The 12,695-nt window shown below is 43.8% G+C and overlaps 1 protein-coding gene across 2 annotated transcripts in view; it reads left to right on the forward strand.

Moving 5' to 3' along the window:
• Positions 1 to 12,695, forward strand: part of ptprga (protein tyrosine phosphatase receptor type Ga) — a 271,602-nt gene that overhangs the window by 95,825 nt on the left and 163,082 nt on the right. The window contains exon 1 of one of the 2 annotated variants that reach the window (XM_029694393.1): positions 1,756 to 1,854. The exons of the other annotated variant lie outside the window; for it this stretch is intronic. The gene's annotated coding sequence lies outside the window, so the exon portion shown is untranslated. Of the gene's footprint in view, positions 1 to 1,755; positions 1,855 to 12,695 lie in introns of those variants that run through there. 2 annotated transcript variants of the gene reach the window in all.

Raw genomic sequence — 12,695 nt, forward strand, 5'->3', positions numbered from 1 at the left:
TGTGATGCTTAATCTGCACACGGCCTAATTGGCGTCACTAAAGAGCACCTTGTTGGCTAAAATTGTATTGTCAAGAGCGCAACCAGAGTTAGTAACGGTGTCTGGGACACATATAGAGGGACAGAGGAGGACAGGGGGAGGGAGCAGAGAGAGAGAGAGAGAGTGTGGAAAGGGAGAAAGGGGTGGGAGAATAGATGAGAAGGTAGAGAGAGTAACGAAGGATAAAGGGAAAGAGTAAGAGTAAGGAAAGAGAGCTCTGTCAGAGAGAGAGAGAGAGAAAGAGAGAGAGAGAAAAACCTCTCTGGTCCTCCATATCTCCAGCACACAGGTGGCTGATGGTACCTTAATTGGGGAGGACGGGCTCATTGTAATCGCTGGAACAGAATTAATGGAATAGCATCAAGCAGATCAAACATGTGGTTTCCATGAGTTTGACACCATTCCATTTACTCCATCCCAGCCATTATTGTGAACCGGTCTCCTCTCACCAGCCTCCTGTGCTCCGGCAGTGGTAGAGTGTTTCCCCCGAGAGCTGGGTGGCAGGTGGCTCCAGCTCAAGCCCTTAAATGAGGATACAATTTGCATTATTAAAGCATAATGGGCGTGATATCACCATTGCCCCAGGAATAGACCACAGGGCTCATCAGCATCCTCTGAATATGCGTGGAGCCTGCTAATGTATTTAAATTGCATGGAAAGCATGGCATAATTGGCGACAAGGGCGGGCGATGGGTGCACACAGGGGGTGCAGGGGGGTTGGTAGGGGTGTGATGAATGGGCTCTATGCTTCATTACTGGGACACCAGGTACTCAGAGACAGTCTCTGTCCATAGAGAGGACACTCATCTAGTACTAGACTATTGCCAGCGTTGCTTCTATTACCAGGTTTTTATCTAAAAGACATTTTGTTTGAAAGAGAGCATGTCCATTTTAACTAACTACTCAGTAGTTATGGTACAGTACACAGTTCATTTGGCTTCAACGGCATCAGACCGAAGCTTTCTTTTATGTGGTCACTCTGGGTAAACTCTTTGTACACGGCAGCTCTGTGTGGTGCCTTGGTTGGTACCCGGTTGCCCGCATCATAAAGTGTCAGTCTGCATCTGTGGTTTGAGATGGGGAGTACGGGTACGGCTGCTGCATTATGCATGAAGATATCCAGTTATGTAAAGTGGCCAGGCTGATGGAGTGGTCTGTTGTGATGAACAGTTGATGGGTACAACTCTGGAATTATTCTCAAGTGATTTCCCAGGACTTCTTTGCATCTTGAAGATTCACATTGCACACATTGCAGAGCTGTTTTTGGCTCTCTCACAGTGACACACTGATTGTTTATTGAATTGTTTCAATCAAATTGAATTTTTCAATCGAATCTGCAAACGATGATTCATTTTTGACTGGGCTTGACTAGATGAGCCTCCCCTGATGACTGAAAGAAATCCCATGAGAACCAACGATAGTTCATGACTTTTCCTTTTTGTTGTTAGATACTTGTCAGTCTTTTTAAATGATGCAATTTGTAATGAGTGACAAAACAGCTGGAGTAATCTTTTGCATATGGGCTCTGTCTTGTAGAGGGAAAGAGAGGCGGATAACAAGACTAATCCAGTTCCACAGATGACTGCGTAACTGGAAGGAGCATAGGGATGATGTCATCACTTTGAACACTGATAGTCATTCATCTCGCCGGTGGCATCAGTATCTTTTTCTCTTCCTCCACTTGGAGAACGGATGCGCCAGTCCGACCATCTGCCTATTACTCTGCTAATCAAAAGGTTAATGTCACTTCTGCGCTTGGCTGATATCCGTCACGCTCCGCACGTCCACCCTCCTGGCTATTCCCAGTAAATACAGGTTGGCATTATCTTTCTCTCATCTGCTAATGAATTGCTTAATAACGGTAATTAATACGGCTAGGCTAGTTGAGGACCAGATCGCCAAGCTGTGGCTTCAGTCAGGAGAAACATTTGTCACGGCAACAGAAGAAGAAAAGAGAAGGGATCTGATTGGTTGAAAGATTTTTTTGTTCTGTTTTTTCAAGGAATGTTCTGTGTGGATATTGAGTCAAATGGCTCCTCCTTGCATGTTATTTTTACTTCTACCGCTAGATAAAGTTTCTCAACACGTATTCCCTTTTCATGGTCTATTCCCCCTTATCGATCTTTGTGGGAAGAAAAAGCATTCAACGAATGGAAAATGGAATTGGACAAAAACTCTATTTAGGACTTTATAAAGAAGATATTGCAACAGGTCTGGTTCAAGGAGTTTTTAATGGGAATGGTTGGAAAGTGTGGAGGTCCTTGAGAGAAATTGAGAGGGTGGAGAGGTCAGTCTGCAGACTGAGGGAACAGTGCTCTATTAAAGCTAAGAGGGCAACAGAGGCTTGAGGGAAGGGGTAGAGAGAGAGAGAGAGATGGGGGAAGGAAAAGGGAGAAGGAAAGGGAAGAGAGGTAGAAGGATCAGGGGCTGGTTTGGCAGGGCTCCACCCTCATCTAGAGAAGACAGGAAACAGGATGGCGTGAGGAGGAGAACTATGTTATTTTAGCCACTGTGCAAAGACCTCTGGGAAAATAGGCCCTGCCTGCTGGAGCTACCAGAGCCATAAATCACATGGACAGAGCTCCTCCTCAATGGGACCCAGAGGTGACCCTAGAGACACACACATACACATACAGAGATATGCACACTGTACTCTGATGCACACACTCAAACACACCCTTGGCAGTGGCCTGATCCAAAGCATGGAGTTTCGCTTACACATCCTCTAACATACCACCATACACTCCACTCTTCCAGAAACACAGACACGAGCTGTCTTTCCCTAATTCACCCCCCCCCCCCCCCCCCCCCCGGAGTGATGATGGAGGCAGGTTGCTTAAAGGTACCTGGCTGGGACTGATCTCTCCTGCCGCTGAGCCTATATTGAAGCAGGGCCTCATGCTGTGGCTGCTATATTAGAACCCTGCTTTTCTTACCCTCTCTCCACACAACCAGAGCCAATCCATAGTTTGCCCAGAGTCAGTAAAACACGTCTCTATTTTTGCTTGGCTTTGTTCCTATCTGTTTACTGCACATTGTTGCAGGCTTTTGTCAAGTATGTGGAGATGTTCTGGGAAAACATTCAATTGAAAATTGTGAACAATATTGGCTGATGATGTGAAAAGATTCATATGACCTTCTGTGGTCGGGATGATTTCATGGTTTGCCTGAATAAAGAGAAGGTAATGTCACATGAATGGGAACAAACTAACAAGCATCTATTCTGCAAGCAACAGATAAACATTTAATGCACAACAACACAATAACACACACAATAACACATACAGTACATGTTCACTCTATTCATCCCTGGCGACATATCTACACCGTATTCTGTAGAGCTTTAAGCTGTTGACATCTTGTTATTATGTCTTACGTTCTCTTCCCTTTCTGTTTTTTTCTCTGGGCACTATTCTATCCAATCAATACTGCCAACCAGGGTTCAGGGACAGGCTTATCTTAAACCTCTTTCTTCTCCTGCATGTTTTGATTCGTTCTCATGAATGCATTCTCAACAATTACTGCATTTGTATTACTCTCTCTTTATCCGTCTTTTCCTCTTTGAACTGGAAACAGATGTATTTCTTCTGGGTGACTGGGCATAAGACTGGCCCCAGACCAGCTGGTGTCTGGGTTATGGTGGTGGGTAGTATAAGGCGCAGCTAGGCCCCAGAGGAGAGTTCTGTCAGAGGCACAGAGGGGCCACAGAGACCACCTCTCCTGGTACTGTAGGACCCTCTGGAGGATTAGACCAGAGCAGGCTGGTCACTGGAGAGGAGAGGAGAGGAGAGGGGAGAGGACATGAGGATAGAGGAGTGAAGGGGAAGAGGTGAAATGAGATGAAGAGAGACAAATATAGAAAAGAAAGGAATGTCCGGGAAGGGAGGAGAAATATGAGAAGTGAGGTGACATGAGGAAATGGGAGTAAAGGAGAGAGATGAGGTGAGGACAGAGATACGAGTGGAGAGGAATAGAGAGGAGAAGAGAAGGGGGTATTTTAGCTTGCCTTTCTCTTGGGTCAGCAAATAGACTGACAAATTAATTAAGATAATGACCCATGTTGAAAGTAAAGAGTCAGCCTAGTCCTGTGTGTGTGTGTGTGTGTGTGTGTGTGTGTGTGTGTGTGTGTGTGTGTGTGTGTGTGTGTGTGTGTGTGTGTGTGTGTACCGTCAGTCTTCATTCCGCTTTTATAGGACTTTTATTAGGTGGGCAGCGGAAAGTATTGATTTCATAAAAGGGCATACAAGGGGCTTCTCAGCCTTTGAACAGTGGAGTCAAAGAGCAATGAGGAAAGAGATGAAAACAGTGACATTTACTCATTAATGTGTCCTGGGGCTTAGGACATCTGGGTGGAAGTAACATTATAAATTCCGGCTTTATCTGAATTTCACTTTCACAAACTGCCTGGATGTGTGCCTTCTGGTTGAGACATACACACACCCCTTACCTCTCCACTCCCTCTGTCTGTTCCGTCTGTTCGCCTCACCTCACCTCACCTCACCTCCAGACTAATCTACTCACTACCGAACATGCCTTTGTCTCTACTGGGCATTTGGTTTGGCTGTGCTGGTGGTGGAAGGTATGTCTAGCCTGGGACAGGGCTGAGGTCTGGATGGAGCAGCTGGCTTGGCTACAACAATCCAGTAGAGAGTGGAGCACCACTTTCACATCCAGACTAATTGGTGTTTGTGCCTGGAAGCTAAAAACCTGCTCTCTGGTCCTCCTGTGGCCCCCACTGCCCTCTCATCAGCCTCCATCTTCCACGGGGGGCAACAGAGAGATGGACCACGCGCACACACACACACACACACACACACACACACACACACACACACACACACACACACACACACACACACACACACACACACATACACACATACATCCAGGCTGCTGAATAATTGAGGGAGAGGCAGAGAGTTAGTCAGCCGTTAAATGACCTGGGCTCTAAATAAACAGGCTGATCGTGACAGGTCAGAGGTCACACAGGCTGTGGAAAGGGGCATCATGCATGCAGAAAATCTGAAGGGGTACAAAGTACGTAAGGATGGCTGGGGGGTGATCCGGAGGGGGGCTAGGTCCGACCATAAGTTGGAGAATTATGGTTTATTCTATTTAAAAAAATATGTATATTTTTCTGCATATCTAAGCATACCTCTTGCGCTGTCCTGACGCGTGGTTCTTTTTTTAAAGAAACAAATTATGCTTCTCTGCATTTTTGCTCAAATCTGAGTAAAATATTGAAAGGAATGTGAGTCTTATTCAATACATATAGTTATTGCTTGCTTTTTTAAAGTCTACCAGCCTTGCCAGCAGGCATGCCATCTAAGATATAAGCTAGCTACTCTAACTTGATTGATAGCCTGAAATGGCTTCTCGGTAGATACTGTAGTTATGAGGTTGGGAGATAGGGAACCTGGGCTAGCTAAAGCCAACTTCATAAAATTGCTAGGTGGCTAGTAGTATTACAGAGAAACAACAACAGCAAAAATGTAATTAAACAATATTTATTTCACAAGCTGATGTAATGTTGCTGGGTTAGAATAACCATGTGACAATTTGTTGGGTGTCTGTATACTGACTGATCTGAGAGGTTTTTGATCCAGGTGAAAAGAAACACAATTCAGCCTCTAAACCAACCCAGCCCCAACACTATGCCCTTCTCTCACTCTCTCTCTGCCTTTCTATCTATCTGTCTCTCTCTCTCTGCCTTTCTTTCTATCTATCTCTCTCTGGCTTTATCTATCTGTCTCTCTCCCTCTCTGCCTTTCTATCTATCTATCTATCTATCTATCTATCTATCTATCTATCTATCTATCTCTCTTGCTTTCTATCTCTCACTGGCTTTATCTATCTGTCTCTCTCTGCCTTTCTATCTATCTTTCTCTGGCTTTCTATCTCTCTCAATTCAATTCAATTCAAGGGGCTTTATTGGCATGGGAAACATATGTTAACATTGCCAAAGCAAGTGAAGTAGATAATATACAAAAGTGAAATAAACAATAAAAATGAACAGTAAACATTACACTCACAGAAGTTCCAAAAGAATAAAGACATTACAAATGTCATATTATGTATATATACAGTGTTGTAACTATGTGCAAATGGTTAAAGGTCTGCCTATGGCGGCCTTTCTCAATAGCAAGGCTATGCTCACTGAGTCTGTACATAGTCAAAGCTTTCCTTAGGTTTGGGTCAGTCACAGTGGTCAGGTATTCTGCCACTGTCTACTCTCTGTTTAGGGCCAAATAGCATTCTAGTTTGCTCTGTTTTTTTGTTAATTCTTTCCAATGTATCAAGTAATTATCTTTTTATTTTCTCATGATTTGGTTGGGTCTAATCTCTCTCTGCCTTTCTCTCTCTCTCTATCTCTGGTTTTCAATCTCTCTCTTTATCTGTCTCTCTCTCTGCCTTTCAATCTCTCTCTCTCTCTCTCTCTCTCTCTCTCTCTCTCTCTCTCTCTCTCTCTCTCTCTCTCTCTCTCTCTCTCTCTCTCTCTCTCTCTCTCTCTCTCTCTAAAACCCCCACAACTCTGTCTTTTTAAGGCTCTGTAATCGATTGGTGCTCGGGCTCTGGAGAGATAATCTGTTTGTCAAAGATCTGAATGGGTGTGTGTGCGCCAGGGGGGTGGGGGCCATTGTCTACCTGTGATCTCTGCACCAGCTATCCGTCACCTGAGGCATGTGCTGGAGATCAATTCAGACTGTCCCTGTTGGAGTCCATAGAGCAGCAAGGGGAGCGTGTATCTCCCCCAGATGTCTGTTGTTGGGTTAGAGGTCAGCAAAGCACCCAGAGGACAAACCTGGTAGGAAATACTCCCCATTTCTTCACTATTTGAAAAACATACTTACTATGTCGTCCCATGTAGATAAAGTAAATGGTGAGTGGTTCAAATACTCTCAGTTATGGTCTGATGTCTGAGGAAAGAGAGCTTCTGAGGAAATTGTGTCTGACTCCCTCCTGTCACCATCATCATGGCTGTGGAACTGGCCACCTGCTGTTAGCCTGTATGAATTTGCTGATTGCTGTTAGCCTGTATGGATCTTCTGAGCAGTCAAGGCTGGCGGGAGGAGCTATAGGAGAACGGGCTCATTGTAATGGCTGGAATGGAATACGTGGAATGAAGTCAAACGTGGTTTCCATATGTTTGATACCATTCCATTTATTCCATTCCAGCCATTACAATGAGCCCATCCTTCTATAGCTCCTCCCACCAGCCTCCTCTGGTTCTGGCTGTGTGGCTGTATATGTTTATTTATCTACTACTTTCTATACACAGACTTTGCCTATTTGATAGGCCTGTATTTCACTTGCTAGTGATTGTTTTCTTTATTTTCTTTCGATGTTCTCTGGTCTTGCTATTTTATTATTTATTACAACAGGTAACAATATTTGTTTCCTTTTTGAGTATTTGTGATGAAGCTTCAGTGTATTATATTGTGTGTGTGTGTGTGTGTGTGTGTGTGTGTGTGTGTATTTGTCTGTTGTTTGTCTATTTATCTGTTTGTAGCATTCCTTGCTAATGAGACTCACAGTGATTGGCAACCTTTCAGCCGGCCAACCTGTGATGGGATGAGAGGAGCTTTTAGGAAGTGTGGCGTTGCCTGCTAAAAGCCTCAGAGAGATGTCTGTGGGCTTTGCCGGTGTGTGTACGTGCTTCAGACTGCGACAGGGAGAGAGATGGAGTTTGTGTGTGAAAGAGAGGAGAAACAGCATGGGAGGAAAAAACTATTGTGGGTTGTTCATGGCTCTGTTATCCGGGCTAAGTGAATGAGAGAGGAGGGGGGGGGGGGGTGACAGCAGGTGTGTACTGCTTGATTAATGACCACTCCGAGTGGCTATGACAGCCCAGGTGACAAGGCAGGGAATGCACTCTCTGAGGACACCTTTTAACAGCTGGCCAACTGCATACTGGGATACTTCCTGTGTCTCTTCCCCTCTCTTTCCCTCTGCAGAGTGGCTGTGAGTAGAGATGTTTTTGCTTGCACAGACCCTCTCTCCATCCACTACATTAGAACACCTGTGGTGTTGTGTTGTGTTCTGGAACAGGAGATGGGTTGCTGGAAGGTAGATCTCTACTACCCGACCCGAGCCCGACGGTCCCCGACATTATACATTACCAGTCAAAAGTGTTTTACTTTTTTATACATTGTAGAATAATAGTGAAGACATCAACACTATGAAATAACACATATGGAATCATGTAGTAACCAAAAAAAGTGTTAAACAAATCAAAATATATTTGAAATTTGAGACTCTTCAAAGTAGCTACCCTTTGCCTTGATGACAGCTTTGCACAATCTTGGCATTCTCTCAACCAGCTTCATGAGATAGTCACCTGGAATGCATTTAAATTAACAGGTGTGCCTTGTTAAACGTTCATTTGTGGACTTTCTTTCCTTCTTAATGCGTTTGAGCCAATCAGTTGTGTTGTGACTAGGTAGGGTTGGTATACGGAAGATAGTCCATATTATGGCAAAAACAGCTCAAAGAAGCAAAGGGAATCGACAGGCCATCATTACTTTAAGAAATTAAGGTCAGTCAATCTGGAAAATTTCTGGAAAAAGTGCAGTCGCACTGGAAAACGTGCAGACGCAAAACCCATCAAACTCTATGATAAAACTGGCTCTCATGAGGACCGCCACAGGAAAGGAAGACAGAGTTTCCTCTACTGCAAAGGATAAGTTCGTTAGAGTTACCAGCCTCGGAAATTGCAGCCCAAATAAATGCTTCACAGAGTTCAAGTAACAGACACATCTCAACCTCAACTGTTCAGAGGAGACTGCTTGAATCGCTGCAAAGAAACTACTACTAAAGGACACTGACATGACTATCATTAATGTGATGACTGCTATTCATCGAATAATTACCTACAACGTTTAATTATTACTTGATTAAATGAATTATGTAGCAATTAACTCATTGGGAATTTGGGGCACCACGGGAAAAGTTTATTTAATAAGTTACCGTTTCCCGAATTAACTCAAGAATATATCGATATCATACCAGTCATCAATTAATAATTTCTTCATGTCAGTCTATTCTGAACGTCCCTGACTTCGTAGATCTGCATGAACCCTAACCTAAGTGATGAATCAGCGATACACAAATGTACTTTATTATGTGTTTACTAACTAACTAAATAATCACACAGAAATACATAAACACACACACGGTATAGGTTATTGATTACTAACATAATGCAATGAAATGTCCCTCGTGGACTAACCCGATATGGCAGCTTGTTACACAAAGGAAAGTGGGCGGGGAAAGATAAAGAGCGGGAGAGACAAAGAGAGTGAACTTATCGTACATACATTTGTAAACTACGCTCACTGTAAATATGAATACTTACCACCCTAACAACCACTCATTCGGATTAGAAATGCAACATATATTTACGCGTAGATGTCTTTCTCTGTCGTCTGTCTGTTGAAACCACTCGGTCCGTCTATAGGAAGTAGTACGATGCAAGTCTCTGGTTGTCCACCAGAGGTCCCAATGTCTTTCATAGTTGTAGGCTTCTTTTGTTCTGGAGTGCTCTTAGAATGGATACATCGGAGGTGTACCACCCGGTGGTGAGAGGGACATGTTCTTCCCTCCCGTCTTTGGTTAATTGTCCTAGACTACTTCACAATACCCAGCTGCAGACTGAGAATTTTTGGTCTAGTCTTTACCTTCTCCACTCGTCGAGAGTTTCAGAGGGTCTTAACATTTTCTGGTCTTGTAGTTTTAATCATTTCAACATGTGGACCATGTCCTCAAGTACTCTGATCTGAATTTAAATTCTCAGCGATTCCTTTTAAGCACTCTGGGCTGAAAGGTGGTTCCATCATGTCAAATCAAATTGTATTGGTCACATACACATGGTTAGCAGATGTAATTGCGAGTGTAGCGAAAGGCTTGTGCTTTTAGTTCCGACAGTGCAGAAATATCTCACAAGTAATGTAACAGTTCCACAACAACTACCTAACACACACAAATCTAAGTAAAGGGAAGGAATAAGAATACGTACATATAAATATATGGATGGGCCATGACCGACCGGCATAGACGAGATGCAATAGATGGTATAAAATACAGTGTATATATATATATATATATATATATATATATATATATATATATATATCTGGGATGAGTAGTGCAAGATATGTAAACATCATTATTTAAGTACCATTAATAAAATTACTTGTGATCCATTTGTTAGAGTGGCCAATGATTTCAAGTCTGTATGTAGGCAGCAGCCTCTCTGTGTTAGTGATGGCTGTTTAACAGTCTGATGGCCTTGAGACTGAAAAATAGCTTCTGTCTCTCGGTCCCAGCTTTGATGCACCTGTACTGACCTCGTCTTCTGGATGGTTGCTGGGTGAACTGGCAGTGGCTCGGGTGGTTGTTGTCCTTGATGATCTTTTTGGCCTTCCTATGTAATCGGGTGCTGTAGGTGTCCTGGAGGGCAGGTAGTTTGCCCTCTGTGATGCGCTGTGCAGACCGCACTACCCTCTGGAGAGCCCTGCTGTTGTGGGCGGTGCAGTTGCCGTACCAGGCGGTGATATAGCCTGACAGGATGCTCTCAATTGTGCATCTGTAGAAGTTTGTGAGGGTTTTAGGTGACAAGCCAATTTTCTTCAGCCTCCTGAGATTGAATAGGCGCTGGTGCACCTTCTTCACCACACTGTCTGTGTGGGTGGACCATTTCAGTTTGTCCGTGATGTGTACATGTTGACACGAACTCTGACCTCATTAGGGGAGTGGCTTAGTTAGTGTGCAACAGACATGAACAAACATTATCTAATTAGAAGACTAAAATCTTATTTATTTATTTTAAAAAATTGTTTCATATTTAATCATATAAGTTTTACAACATTTATATATACATCTGATATATACCGTGTGAAAGCTCTTAAAGTTACAATGTTCCAATTATAATGTATTTCTGATCATTTTAATGAATCACAAAATAGACATTCATTTCCCATATTCCATCTGTCATCATTCCTACCATTTCTTATGTTAGAAATATTGTTTCAATGTCTATTGTTTGATGTTGAAGTTTTGGTGGCATAGTCTCTTTGTGTAACAAAGGATTTTCAGCCTTCCATTTCTGCAGAGTGGAGGATAATTTAAGTCATAAAACAGGCCAAACTCCCCCCTTCTCTCCTGTGGGAGAGAGGGTGGGTCTTTCAATTCTCAAACATTTGCCTAGCTGATGGGTCCTTTTTATACTCACCAAGAAGAGAGAGTCATGACAACACCAATAAGAAGAAGAGACTTGCTTGGGCCAAGAAACAAGAAAATTGGACATTAGACTAGTGGAAATCTGTCCTTTGGTCTGATGAGTCCAAATTTGAGATTTTTGGTTCCAACCGCCATGTCTTTGTCTTGAGTAGGTGAACAGATGATCTCCGCATAGGTGGTTCCCATTGTGAAGCATGGAGGAGGAGGTGTGATGGTGTAGGGTTGCTTTCGCTGGTGACACTATCAGTGATTTATTTAGAATTCAAGGCACACTTAACCAGCATGGCTACCACAGTGTTCTGCAGCGATATGCCATCCCATCTGGTTTGCGCTTATTGGGTCATTTGTTTTTCAAGAGGACAATGACCCAACCCACCTCCAGGCTGTGTAAATGCTATTTGACCAAGAAGGAGAGTGATGGAGTGCTGCATCAGATGACCTGGCCTCCACAATAACCCGACCTCAACCCAATTGAGATGGTTTGGGATGAGTTTGACCACAGAGTGAAGGAAAAGCAGCCAACAAGTGCTCAGCATATGTGGGAACTGTTGGAAAAGCATTCCAGGTGAAACTAGTTGGGAGAATGCCAAGAGTGTGCAAAGCTGTTATTTTGACAAAGGGTGGCTGCTTTGAAGAATCTGAAATATATTTTACATATACTTATTTGGTTACTACATTACTGCCTTTGCAAAGGGATGGAGTGGAAATGGGCCTGTATGGCCGGATGCATTAACCCACTGTGGGTTTTACATAAACTGGCGACAGTGTCAATGGTTTTGCAGATGTCGTTGATATGAAATGATTGCCCTCGGATAGGGGCTTAATGTGGCATTTCAGCATGGAGTTCTAGCAGTAAGGCTAGCTGGGGGTTAGGTGTGTGTCTTCTGCTTCTGTAGATAGACGGACGCCCAAGCTTCTGCCCCCTCGCCTCACTAGATGCCTTGCATGCCTGTGCCCATTTACAGCAGATCAGCACTGAAGTGAGTGTGTGATGAACATCAAATAAACATTTCAGCAGATTGACTTTGGTTAACTCCTCTCACACAGTGTTGTTCCCTCTGAGGTCCTGTTGCACATAGAACATGGCAGAAGGAGTGGTGGAAACTGGCTGTCCCTGGGACTGTTCTATGGCCCTGGCTGTGATTTATTGGTTGTTGAGGGGTGCCCTCTCCCTCTCTTCCTCTCTCACCCCCTCCCTTCTCATGATGGATAGTTGTGATGTCACACCATGTCCGGTCTAACCTCTCTCAGCAGAGGGCCAAGTCACCGCCTGCCGTTTGTCACCATCCACTTACCCTGCCCGAACCCAGGCACCCAGAGTTACGCAGAGCCTGCCCCTAACTAGGTACTACACAGCTGGCCCTAAAACATTAGACCAGGTAGCTAACACACTGTCTCTCCAGATGTCCCATATACAC

Source organism: Salmo trutta, chromosome 16 (genome assembly GCF_901001165.1).
Source record: "Salmo trutta chromosome 16, fSalTru1.1, whole genome shotgun sequence".
NCBI lineage: Eukaryota > Metazoa > Chordata > Actinopteri > Salmoniformes > Salmonidae > Salmo > Salmo trutta.